The sequence below is a fragment of the Chenopodium quinoa genome, unplaced genomic scaffold (genome assembly GCF_001683475.1).
Source record: "Chenopodium quinoa cultivar QQ74 unplaced genomic scaffold, ASM168347v1, whole genome shotgun sequence".
In the NCBI taxonomy this organism is placed as follows: domain Eukaryota; kingdom Viridiplantae; phylum Streptophyta; class Magnoliopsida; order Caryophyllales; family Amaranthaceae; genus Chenopodium; species Chenopodium quinoa.
In genome coordinates, this window is record NW_018742329.1 from 6,505,324 (window position 1) to 6,517,991 (window position 12,668).

General features: G+C 32.0%; 1 long non-coding RNA gene across 1 annotated transcript; it reads left to right on the forward strand.

The window, feature by feature from the left end:
* Window positions 1-8,271: 8,271 nt before the first annotated feature.
* On the forward strand, window positions 8,272-11,978 carry LOC110691042. Its single transcript, XR_002505194.1, has 3 exons — window positions 8,272-8,571; window positions 8,968-9,057; window positions 10,537-11,978. It is a non-coding gene; the product is annotated as an uncharacterized LOC110691042 (long non-coding RNA).
* Window positions 11,979-12,668: the final 690 nt, after the last annotated feature.

Below are 12,668 nucleotides of genomic sequence, written 5' to 3' on the forward strand. Positions count from 1 at the left end.
TTGACCAGGAACAGTCATCGCTTCCGTTCGGATGTTTACTTGCCATAAGGGGTTTTTTCCTTGGCTAACCAATGGATTACTCAGAGTTCTAAGGTACGTGATTTTGCTTCTTTGTCCATTCCTGCATGTCCGCCTAGCTTTCATGTGACTCCTGTGGTTGGTCTGCCTAGTCCAGGCTCTAATTATGATGTTTTCCTTTCCTTTTATGGTGCGTGGGATCGGGGGATCATCGATCTGGCATGGGTTGGACCTTCTTAGTCCAAGTGGGTTTTCCTTGGGTCGGAGTGGGTGCTCAGGCTTGAAATCAGAATTACTTGCTTGTCTTTTGGGTCTTTCTCATGTCTAGGAAAAGGGCTTTTCGAAGATCATGCTTCTCACGGATTGCAGTTCTATTAAGCAGCTTTTAATGGGTTGTACATCCCCAGATATTTCGGTTGTCTGGATTCTGAGGGAAATTCGGCTTATTCTATCTTCGTTTCACATGTTCGGGATTCGAAAGGTTTTGAGGCAAAAGGTGGGCCAGGCTCACGTTTTGGCTGGTTTAGCTCGTCGTCGTTGGTTACTTCTCAGGGGTGCAACACGAGGATTTCCCAGGAGGTCACCCATCCTAGTACTACTCTCGCCCAAGCACGCTTAACTACGGAGTTCTGATGGGATTCGGTGCATTAGTGCTGGTATAATCGCACCCTCGTCGTCGGTTACTTTGTTTCTACTTTTAGTTTGTGTTTTGTTTGGTTTTTCTGTTTGTAGTTCTCCTTGTAATAGAAAAAAAAAGCGAAATATTATCTTTCCTAATATACAAAATACAGAGAATATTTTATATTTTCTTCAAAACAATAAAAAAAAGAATATTTAACATATTTAACATAACATGATGATATTAATTATCTTTACCAAAAATAATTTGTTAAAATATTGTAACATATTGAAAATGTTATTTCTTGCCAAATTCGTAGTTTAATTTAAAATTATTTAGTTATATACGAGTATATTAGTTTGGATGTGTCAAAAAAAATATTACTTTGGATTTTTTTTTAACCAATTTTGCATATATATTCAGACACACAAATACATCTGTACAAAAATACAAATATATTATGTATGTATAGAGAGTTATATATATATAGGGTTGTGATCCAATGAGAAAGATCTTAAAATGAGAAGGATGAGAAGGAATCTCAACCACTCATACAAGTAATCTAATGGCTGATATTAAAAACAAAAAAGTACGCTACTCTACTTCATCTCTCTCACTATTACTCTACTGATCAATTATCACAAAAACGTTTCCCACTAATTTACGTAACCTTCCATTTGATCAAGGTCGACCGTCATCCTCAAATTTTTACTATTAATATTTTCTCTCTCTTCCTCCCTCAAGTTTCATGATTATTGATCTCCTTGCTTTCAATTCTTCCTTCCAGTAGAAGCAATCTGATCATGTTTAGCATTTTAGATCATAAGTTTTCATTTTGAAGCTCCCCGCAATGTCAATGAATGTTATTACAGAACTCTTTAATGGAAATAGAGGATGAGGGAGGAAGAAAAGCAGGGTGTTTTTAGGTGAATGAATAAGAAAACTAATTAAGCAATTAAATTAAATCTAAAGGATGACTTAAAATGTCTACTGAAATTGACAATGTCGTGCCTTCTCTGTCTAATTCCCCATTCGTAGGTGAATGAATAAGAGGAGTAAATAATTTGCATATTTAGCAGCAAAATCATGCACATTTTGTTTAAAATTTATGCACATCGAATTTAAGTCGAAAAATATATGCATATTCAATTACAAAAATATACGCATTCAATATAAAATATATGCACAAAAAATATTTCTCATCCTTCTCATTTTAAGGAACTTCTCATTTGACCCTAACATATATATATATATATATATATATATATATATATATATATATATATATATATATATATATATATATATATATATATATATATATATATATATGCACACACACACTAGTCTTGTGCTCGTGCGATGTGCTGGTTGTTTATTGAATTATAACATAAATTTTTTTAATGTTATTTCAATTTTCTACTCATGGATTAAGTTATGATTGTCTACAACCTTATTTTGACAACTTTGGACAGCAATGATCACAACTAAAAAGAATGGTTGTCTAAAGTTATGATCTCTTTTCATTTTCCAACAATATAAGTGGGAGAACTTTATAAAGGAAATTTTTTATTTGACTTAAATTATGTATTTGTTATTTTTATCATTGTTGTGGATGTCGTACGACTTTTTATTAATGAATTAATATTATTAAGTAGATGTCGAATTGTTGATTTATTGACAACCATAGATTAGTGCTCCCTATAAACACTCAATTTGTACCACTTTTGGTATACTCAAAAGTGGTTTAAGATTTCCCAAATAGATAGGTAATCCCAAATGTTTTGGGCATTCTTGACCTATTGAGCAACTATTCAAGGTATTTAAATTTGGGTTTTTTACATTAATAAGAATCATGATTATGCAAATAATACCTTGTTTAGATAGAGTGACAATAAATCTAATCGAGACTCCAGAGTACTAAAAATGGATGTAATTGCCCAATATATAACCATAAACTTCTGTATTTTGAAAAAAAAAAATTGAATTAAACCTTAGGTACGTCCAAATATAACCTAGGTACACCCAAAAGGGGAAACATTTTATGTACCAACCCATCTGTGGCTGGCCACACCGTGTGGCCACATATAAAATAACAAAGTGTAGGGAATATTTCAAGCATTATCCCTAGCTTGAACCCCACTGTGATCATACACTATTGCATGATGGCATGCAAAGGGAAGGAAACAAGAGCAAAAGAGTCGCCAACAAGTTTTAGGAACTTGTAAACTGTTCACGAGGTGAAGGTTACACCCCTTAACGATCCAGGAGATCGTCAACTCCAATAGGTCTGGAACCATGACTGGTATTTCGGGGATGAAGGTACAAATCCAACCTAAAAGAGATTGAACCTGCCCTAATAATAGGCCTCTACTTTATTCTGATCGTATTCATGTGCGCTTTCTGACTAACATGCAATCAATAGGATTAACCCTAAACCTATTTATCTATGTTGGTTGAATATTAATGCACAAAACAATCTATTATTGGCGATAACTTGAATTATAATCATATTAACCCTAAAAAAGATTATTAATTATCTTATCAAGTTTGACTACAAGTACACTACTACAATTTTAACTAGATGCAATGGTCAATAAAGGGCTAATACAACGTCATATTTATTACCGTCGCAATACATTAGGCTAATACAACGGATATTATTTTACACTTCACAAGGTAGAGCTAATACAACGGATTTGTAGAACCGTTGCATTAGAGAAGCTGAAGAAGCTAATACAACGGCTAAATAAGCTGATGCAACGGCATAAATATTCAACAATATGGAGAGGCGCTGAAAATTTCACTTCTTCCCTCTAATTTTTTCCCAAAATTTTGAACCTTCTACTACATTGCCGCCATGCGTACAAGATAAACCTTAAAAAAAGAAACTATCTAATCCTCTCTCTCTCCTCCTTTCCCCAATTCCTCATTTTTTTCTCAATCTCATGCTTCCTACAATGGCAGTCGCTGCTACTTATTTCTTGGTCTATGCATACAACCCCCCTAAAATTTGCTCATTAGTTTATTATTCATAAGAAATTTGGGTTTGAGTTCCTTTTATAAGTTTTCACTTTTCTTTGTTTCCTTCTCTTCCACAGTTCCACTCTAATTCTTTTGATTTCATTGCCCAATTCTCAAGGAAATAATCGTTATTTCTTCTCATTTTATGGGCTATTTGCCCCAATTTCAACTAGTAAGTTTGGTAAGTTCGCTGATTTGGGTTTCGTTAATTCCGCCATAATTTTTAACAAGATTTTTTATTCTGTCATTTACCTTGTTCATAAGTTCAATTAATTTTTGGGTTTTATCTTTTTGTTCTTAATTTGGTGTTATATATGGAGTGATTTTGGATTTTGGGGTTATTTACCAGTTTTATAATTTTATCAGTTCATGATTTTGTGGATTTTTTTTGTTCTTTGTTTGGTTAATAACATGTATAGAACTCGTTATACTGTGCTCTTAGTTAATTGTTTGCAATTCTTAAATATTTTGCTCTATAATTTTTTTTTAGCAAATTACGGAGTAGTTATTTGAAAAACAGAGCTCTCTTTTTAGATCTGTGTAAATTATAAAAGAAAGTTGAGGAATCAGGATAGGAAAGGGACGATAACGATCAAAATATATGTAATCACTATCGAGAATTTTTATCGGAGGTCTTTACTTTTTCTCTTCCACATTATCAATGGCAGATTAAAGGTTTCTAGGAAATAGATAAGTGTTTGTTGAATATTGTTTTGTAGAGGAAGTGAATGGAGGAGGTGACACACTTTGTGTGTGAGGTGTGGCTTTCATTAAAGTTGTTGCTTTGGTTGTAGATCTCCCGTTACTCGCAAGTGAAAGTGTAATATTTCTCTTCATTTTTTAATCTCTTTTTGGATGAATACTGATATATGTGTAATTGAGATTAAGAATGGCATAAATAGTTAATTTTTTCAGCTTTAGAGAATATAGTTATAAACTAGATCTGAATCTGATTACAATAATTAAAGGTTCCCAACAGTTTTCTATACTCGCTGAGCCACCGAGTTTTGTACTTTTTCAGATTAACTTGGATTAACCTGCTAAATTTTACTGGAGTTTTCTGGTGTCTAATATTCTCTGTTTTTTTTAATTATATGGCCCTTAACATGTATTTCAAAGTCTTTGATTCAATACTCTTTATCTTATGTATGTCCAACCATGACATATATGACCGACATTATTTCATGAATACAAATATGCTTTTATACATGGACTAGCATTGTTGGGTTCAGTAACTATTACCATGTAAATTAGTTGGTTTAATTGTATGACACAAAGATTAGAGTGGATTTGATTTGCTAATATTTTGGATGGTTGTGTTTTTGTGGTTCAATTTTATGTTATTGACCTTGTATTTCATTTTTAGAGTTGTTAGGAAAGATTAGAGTGAAGTCGATCCATTAACTGTATATTTGGGCTTATAAATTAAGTTTCTTGTTTGATTTTAATTGGTCCACAACTTACATGGAAATTTGCTCTAACTATAGACTAATTTTTTTTTAATATACGAAACCATACTACCATAATAGTTTGTGGCTCAGGAATGAGGTCCTCATTTTGTCCTAATATTACTTTAAGGTTATTATTGCTAGCACTTTGTCCTAATATTACTTCAAAGTTAATTCATATTCCTTGCCTAGATTTAATTGTGCTACCTTGATATATTTTTTTTTTATTGCTTCAATTAGGTATCATATATTTGATTCTAAATGTATGCGACTTTCTGCATATGAACAGGTGGTATTCAATTTCAATTACCTCTTATGGAGTGAATGGGATGTGGTATGTTTATTTGTGATCCTGACAGGGATGATGCTTCTTTAGGTGAAAGCAATGACAAGCGTTCATAGAAAAGTAGCAAGTTGCATCATATATATACCTGAAGCTTATTATTAAGCATAGTCGGATGAAGAAACTTAGCTTATGGGGTTGTTCTGGCTTAGATGTGAGTCCCTCTACTTTATATTGACTGATTTGTCGTAATTGTCACACCTAGAATCATATCTGATTTAGTGAATATATAAAAGGTCGTCCCTATACTTAAATTGTTTAGAGCTCAATGACCTGAATCTTACCTCTTGTAGAAACTTACATCCAGGTTATTAATTCGAAATGTTAGATATACAATGGATGGTTTTTATTTTAGCCCTTTAATGTATATACATAAGCACTTTGTTACACTTAAATATATTCTCTGGATACCCAAATCAGGCTTCAAAGAGCTAGTGCTTTTTTGTACATGTAATTTCCATATTCTAATTTGTTTTTAGTTTGCATATAGATGCTATGTTATACTAAATTACTACTTACAGTCAGCTATTTTCTTTGTTCTTACAGGGAAAACAAAGCCTTTCGATTTGTTAATGAACTAATGGAAGAAGAGAAGTAAAGGGCTGGCAGAAATGAAATTCCAAACACAGAGTTAATGAGCATAAAATGCTGAATATTGAGAGTATGACTGAGTAATGTTTTGAAAAGAAACATGTAATTATTAACTTGCTGTAAATTTGTAAGTGATATTTGAATTTGTAGTTTTTGTGACATTGTGTACACTGTACAAGTAAATCTTACGAGTACTTTTAAAATTTCAATGAAATTTTCCTTTTTGTCATATTTATATAGATTCATATAAATAATAATAATTTTTATTATATTTTTATAATAATAATAATTATAATAATAATAATAATAATAATAATAATAATAGCCGTTGCGTTAGGCTCTCAAATGATATGGGACATATACCATTGTGTTAGCTTTTCTGTTGCATTAAATGTCGTAATCATGTTGTTTATAAGGTAGTAAGCTATTGCGACGGATAACTACTGTTGTTGCATTACGTATTGATCTAATACAACGGTTCATTGGCGTCGTTGCATTAGGTGTCAAATGTCGTTGCATTAGACCTATTGCCACACCAGCAGATGCCACAGTACAGGGCCGTTGCATTAGGCCTAATACAACGGATTTTGACGCCTAATGCGACGGATTTAGGGGTTGCATTAGCTAAAAAATGTAGTAGTGGTACAAATTTCCTTTAAGCATGCATAAAAGGCGTGATCAAGCAATAACAATAAATATCAAGCAACATAATAATCATTATAATAATAATAATAATAATAATAATAATAATAATAATAATAATAATAATAATAATAATAATAATAGTAAGATCCTAGGCATGATACTAACAAGATTAATAACAAACCCTAGCATGTCACTAGACAATAAAGATCAAATATATAGCCCTAACATGATACTAACATGTTATTAGGAAAGAAAATAAAAGGCATCATATATTTAATCATACTTGATATTAGGATTTCTAGTTGTTACCCTAAACATGATACTAGGAAGATCAAAATGCCCTAACATGACGCTAGGAATCATAATTACATCCTAAGCATGATTTCTACATCATAATATCAATAAAACAAATAAAACACTTACTTGGATGCCTCGTACCTCTTTCTAATAAAAAAATACACGCGTTAGTAACTTCAAAGAAAATAAAAACAAACAAACAATTAAATTAAATAATTGAAAGAGAGATTTGGGACCAAACCCTCAGAAATTAAAACCATTCACGTCTAGGGTGAAGGCAACTTCGAACAATGCTAGGTGTTTCTAGTGCTAATGTATGAGGAATTTTGTTTGTAAAAAGGTTGGTTTAGAAAAGAGAGAGAGAAAAAGCTTTAGCTTAGAGAGATAAGAGAATTAGAGAGTTGTTGATCTTTGATGAGAATTGGTTCTGAAAAACAGAGGTTTTAGGAGGTTATTTATAGAGAAAATCAACCAAATGGATAGAAAAACAAATCAGAGTTTCGACGAGGAAAAAAAAATGTCTGTCGTCAAGCGCTAATTAATTTTTTCACGCGTTTTCTTAATTCAGATAAAATTTAACCGTACAGAAGGGCAAAATCGTATTTTTCTTAAAAACACTCTTTTATTCTGATTAAAACTCTAAAAAGTCAACAAAAAGTCAATTTATCAATGCTGATTGAATTAGGAGTGAAAAGAACCTTCTAGAAGAATCTAGAAGACTAAAATCAGTCCTAATTGCATTAGGAATGACAAATCAATTTTAGGCCCTCCTCTAGATCATTGGGTCGCGCGCATATAAGGTTGAAACCGGGCCCAGTTTAGTAATTTGGCCATAACTTCCTCATTATTCATCGGAATTGGGCTTATAATACATCTTTGGAAAGCCCTTTTCAATTCCAATCCAACTACACCATTATTGGACCCATACTATAGACCAACCAAACTGTATTGGCTGTTTTCTTAAAATAGGTCTTCAAAAACAAAGAGAAGAGAAAAGAAATTAAAATTATCCGCAACACTACACTACAAGAAAATATATTAAATTTTGACGCTTTTGCCTTGACACTTTTGTAATGGGTCATAATTTTCCTCCGTCCACTATTACGTAATTTATACATTTTGACTAATTTTAGAGCCAAAATATATTGTGTCCCTCAAAAGGGTCATAATATTGAATGCAATGAAACGTGTCACCCAACTATCAATTACACATTTACACAACTAACCCGCTGAAATTAAAATTTCACCAAAATTTATAATCTAATATCCCGGGAAACTGTACACCTTATTCGCCGCTCAGATTTGTTGCCTAAAAACTTTGAATCTTCACAAAAAAATCACTAATTTCTTGATTTCAGTTAGCATATAATCATCTCAGCCCACTTCTTACTTTACCTCTTCAATTTTTTTTTCAATATATTTGAAGCGTATAGTATGATGTGAATTGCAGATTGCTTTAATACTCTTCATAAGTTGCCAAAAAGTTCTCTTAATTTAGTTTTGGGGTTAATTTGTATTGTGAGTTTTGATTCATCGTTTCTATTGTTTGTTGGAGAAAATTTATCAAGATTCAGCCCAAAGATCTCGTAAGTTTTTTTTTTTTTTTTTTCCAATTTTTTTCTTTAATTATTATGTATGTTGATAGCTGCATGCATGATTATTATTATAATCTCCGATTATAGTTGAAGAATGGGTTGAATTAACGAATTAATTAAGTTATTGAATTGGTTAATTATATTCTAACTTTTTTATTGGTAAAGAATTGGATACCCATTTGCAATTGTTACTCGAAGTCTCGAATTATGCATATTTTTATTAAAAATTGTAACTTTTTGATAATTTTCAGATGTATACATATTTAATCAGTTGTTTAATTAAATGTTTACATATACATTGCTTTCAAACTTTAGATTCTTTTTTAAATTGAAACAAAATGCACAACTACAATTAATCAGCAGATTTTTGACCATATTAACGCACAGGTCATCAAAGGAGAAGCTGTGGTATTTGAAGTGCAAAGAAGTGGAAAATAAGAAGCTAAAAAGGCGGAGAAACGGCTTCAAGAATTGGAGGTGATGTACATAAGCACTGCCTAAATATAATATTGTTCTGGATGAAAATTTCAGTTGTGTATCTTTTAATGTCTATAGTTGGCTGTGAGTTTTGAGCTTAAGCTTTTATTAAATCCTTAGTTAATGAATAATTATTTGATTATTCATAATAGGTGATGGTCTATTACCTTCTTCGGCTAAATGGGATAACTATAAAAATAGAGATGTATGCTGACTTTGGTGACACTGATTGAAAAATATATCTCATATTCTTTTCTGGTGTAATTAGATATATTTAATAGTTTTCTTAAAGGTGATCAATTTCTAAGAACAGAGATGTATGTAGCAGTTAGTTTAGCAGACTGCTTGAATTCAGAGCTTTGAGCATGCTGGTATTATGTCTTATTAATTATGCCATCAATTTCGGCTTTTTTTTTTTTAAATCATGGAATGCTTGTTTACCATATCTGTGATTATTTCTTTGAGTATAAAAGTCATTACGCTAAACAATATTTGAGAAAAGATTCAATTAACTATTAAGAATTGAATCATGTTGTTCGTATAGTTGATCTTAAGGAGTTAAGATATGGACCCTTTGAAGGAGTAAGTCTATCATAAGTGTGATGCTGTATTACCCTTCCTTTTCACATGATGGCAAGAAAAACTATCAAGATTGTCCCCCCAATCTACATATATCTTCCACCAGTAGATCAAAAAACAGACCTCCCAAAGTACTTCAAATTAATTGCACCTCATAAATTAGCAACATCACATTCTAGTTCCACCTTTTGATAACCAAGACTCAAGGCAACCTGTAACCCCAATCTAGCAGCGAGAACTTCAGCCACCTCAATGAACTTCTACAGACTTCCCTACGCACCACCACTCTATGAACACAACCTGCAGCATCCCTAAAAACTGCCCCTAACCCCATGCCATTCTCCTCCAACATTACAGCGTCAGTTTTGATTTTTATTATACCTGGAGCGTGAGGAAGCTAATAACTTCTATAAATCACAGCTCTGGTAGCAGGAAGCCAGGAACATAGCAAACTCTCGAATTATATTTTTTAAAATCGAGAACAAGTTTCACAAAACCCATAACTCCTACTATAATTCACTGCTCCAAGTCTTACCAAACACCACTAAATTATGAAAAGCCCACGTATCCCAAACAAAAGCCACCAGAACCAGCATCTCATGTTTACCATATTTATCAAATGCCTAGTAAATTCGTTCAATGAGTATTTTTCTAACAACTTCAAACTCTCCCAATTTGATTCCACTACTGATGTGTATTTTTCTATGTTATCTCCCATGTCAACTTTGCATTTGAGTATTGAATTACCGTATTTGTTTTTGTTATCACTGTTTTCAATTGAAGTGTCTTTTGAGTTTTCTCCCCCCCCTATAATTTTTTTTTTGGTCACTCGAACATAATTCTTTATATTATATAATATATCATCTAATGTGTGGATATTGCTTGTATTTTTTTTTTCAGCATTCATCCTTTTGGATTCTTTTGGTCACTGCATGCTTAGTTTAGAAGACTCTTGAAGACAGCTATACCAAGGTATTACTCACATCTTATATGCTACTATTAAGCAAACTGAAGAAGGAATCTTGATCCATGAACAAAAATATATTAAGGAACTGATCAAGAAATACAAGCTTGACAATGCAAAAACCAACCGAACCCCCATGGGTGTTGCAACTAGATTGGATGAAGATCTATCTGGAACTTGTGTAGATCAAACATTGTATAGAGGTATGATTGGTTCTCTACTTTTTACTTAATAGCTAGTAGACCTAATATATCTTTTAGTGTAGGTCTATGTGACAGGTTCCAAGCAAATCCAAAGGAGTCCCACTTGATAGTAGTAAAGAGAATCCTTCGATATTTGAAAGGAATTGATGACTTAAGTCTCTTCTATCCTAGAAGTGAGTCTTTTGATTTAAATAGCTTTACTGATGCTGAATATGCAGGTGATTTGGTTAACAGAAAAAGTACTTCAGGTAAGGTACAGTTTTTGGGACCGTGTTTAGTTTCTTAGGGTTCCAAGAAGCAAAACATAGTTGCATTATCTACAACTAAAGCTGAATATATGGCAGAAGCAGCATGTTGTTCACAAATCATATGGATAAAGCAATAGGTTAGAGATTTTGGAATCATATTTGAATGCGTTCTTATTTATTATGACAATACCAGTGCTATATGTATTTCTAAGGATCCAGTTCAACACTCAAAGGTAAAACACATTCACATTAGGCATAACTTTCTAAAAGATAACGTGGAGTAAGGAAATATCAAGTTAAAATTTTGTCAAACTAAAAATCAAATTGCAGATATTCTGACCAAGCCCTTGAACAGTGAAAGATTTGAGAAATTGAGACTAGAACTGGGATGATCAAGCCGAATTAATTGCTTGTGAAGTTCCAAGATATGGAAAAATTAAAAATAGTGTAAATAGAGTAAAAAGAGAATCTAGTACAAATTTGGTGTGCTAAACATAGCTGAAGTGTCACCATTGAAGAGCTTCAAGAGGTTAGTTCACAAAACACTTGATTAATTACATTAGTAGTAATGTACACTGTATATGTGTTGAAAGTGTGTTCCAAATAAGCTATTTTCTAAAAAAGCGTGTTTTTGGAAAATTCATGGAATTTGGAAATAAAATAAATTTGGTAAAATTCATCCAGCCTATTTTTGTTAAATTGTTTTGATAAATTTTTTTCAATTAATGACTGCACAATAACTCATTCATATCCTTTACACAGCTTCAATTATTATAAAAGCATCTCTCACCTAACTTTCTACCACACTGTAAAATCAATTAAAACCCGATCAGTAAAAACCCATTTGTAGGGAATGATTTCAAGCATTAACCCCTAGCTTGAACCCCACTGTGATCATACACTAAAGTACGGTGGCGTCCAAAAGGGAAGAAGATAGAGCAAAATAGTCGCCAACAAGTTTTAGGAACTTGTAAACCGTTCACGAGGTGAAGGTTACACCCCTTAACGATCCAAGAGATCGTCAACTCCATAAGGTCTTGAACCAAATAAGGGTTCGGGGATGAAAGTACAAATCCAACCTAAAAGAGATTGAACCTGCCCTAATAATAGGCCTCTACTTTATTCTGATCGTATTCATGTGCGCTTTCTGACTAACGTGCAATCAATAGGATTAACCCTAAACCTGTTTATCTATGTTGGTTGAATATAATGCACAAATAAATCTATTATTGGCGATCACTTGAAATTATAATCATATTAACCCTAAACAAGATTATTAATTATCTTATTAAGCGTGATTACAAGTACCAAATTCCCTTTAAACATACAATAAAAGACGTGATCAAGCAATAAAAAATAAATATCAAGCAACATAATAATAATCAATTATGATAATAAAATTATAATCATCATCAAAATAATATAATCATAAAAATAATAATCATAATAATAATCGTCATATTAAAATAATAATCATCAAAATAATAATAATAACATTCATAATCATCATAAATTATAATCATGATAATCATAATCATGTTCATGTTAATATTAAAGCATAATAAAAATAGCAAGATCCTAGGCATGATACTTACAAGATTAATAACAAATCCTAGC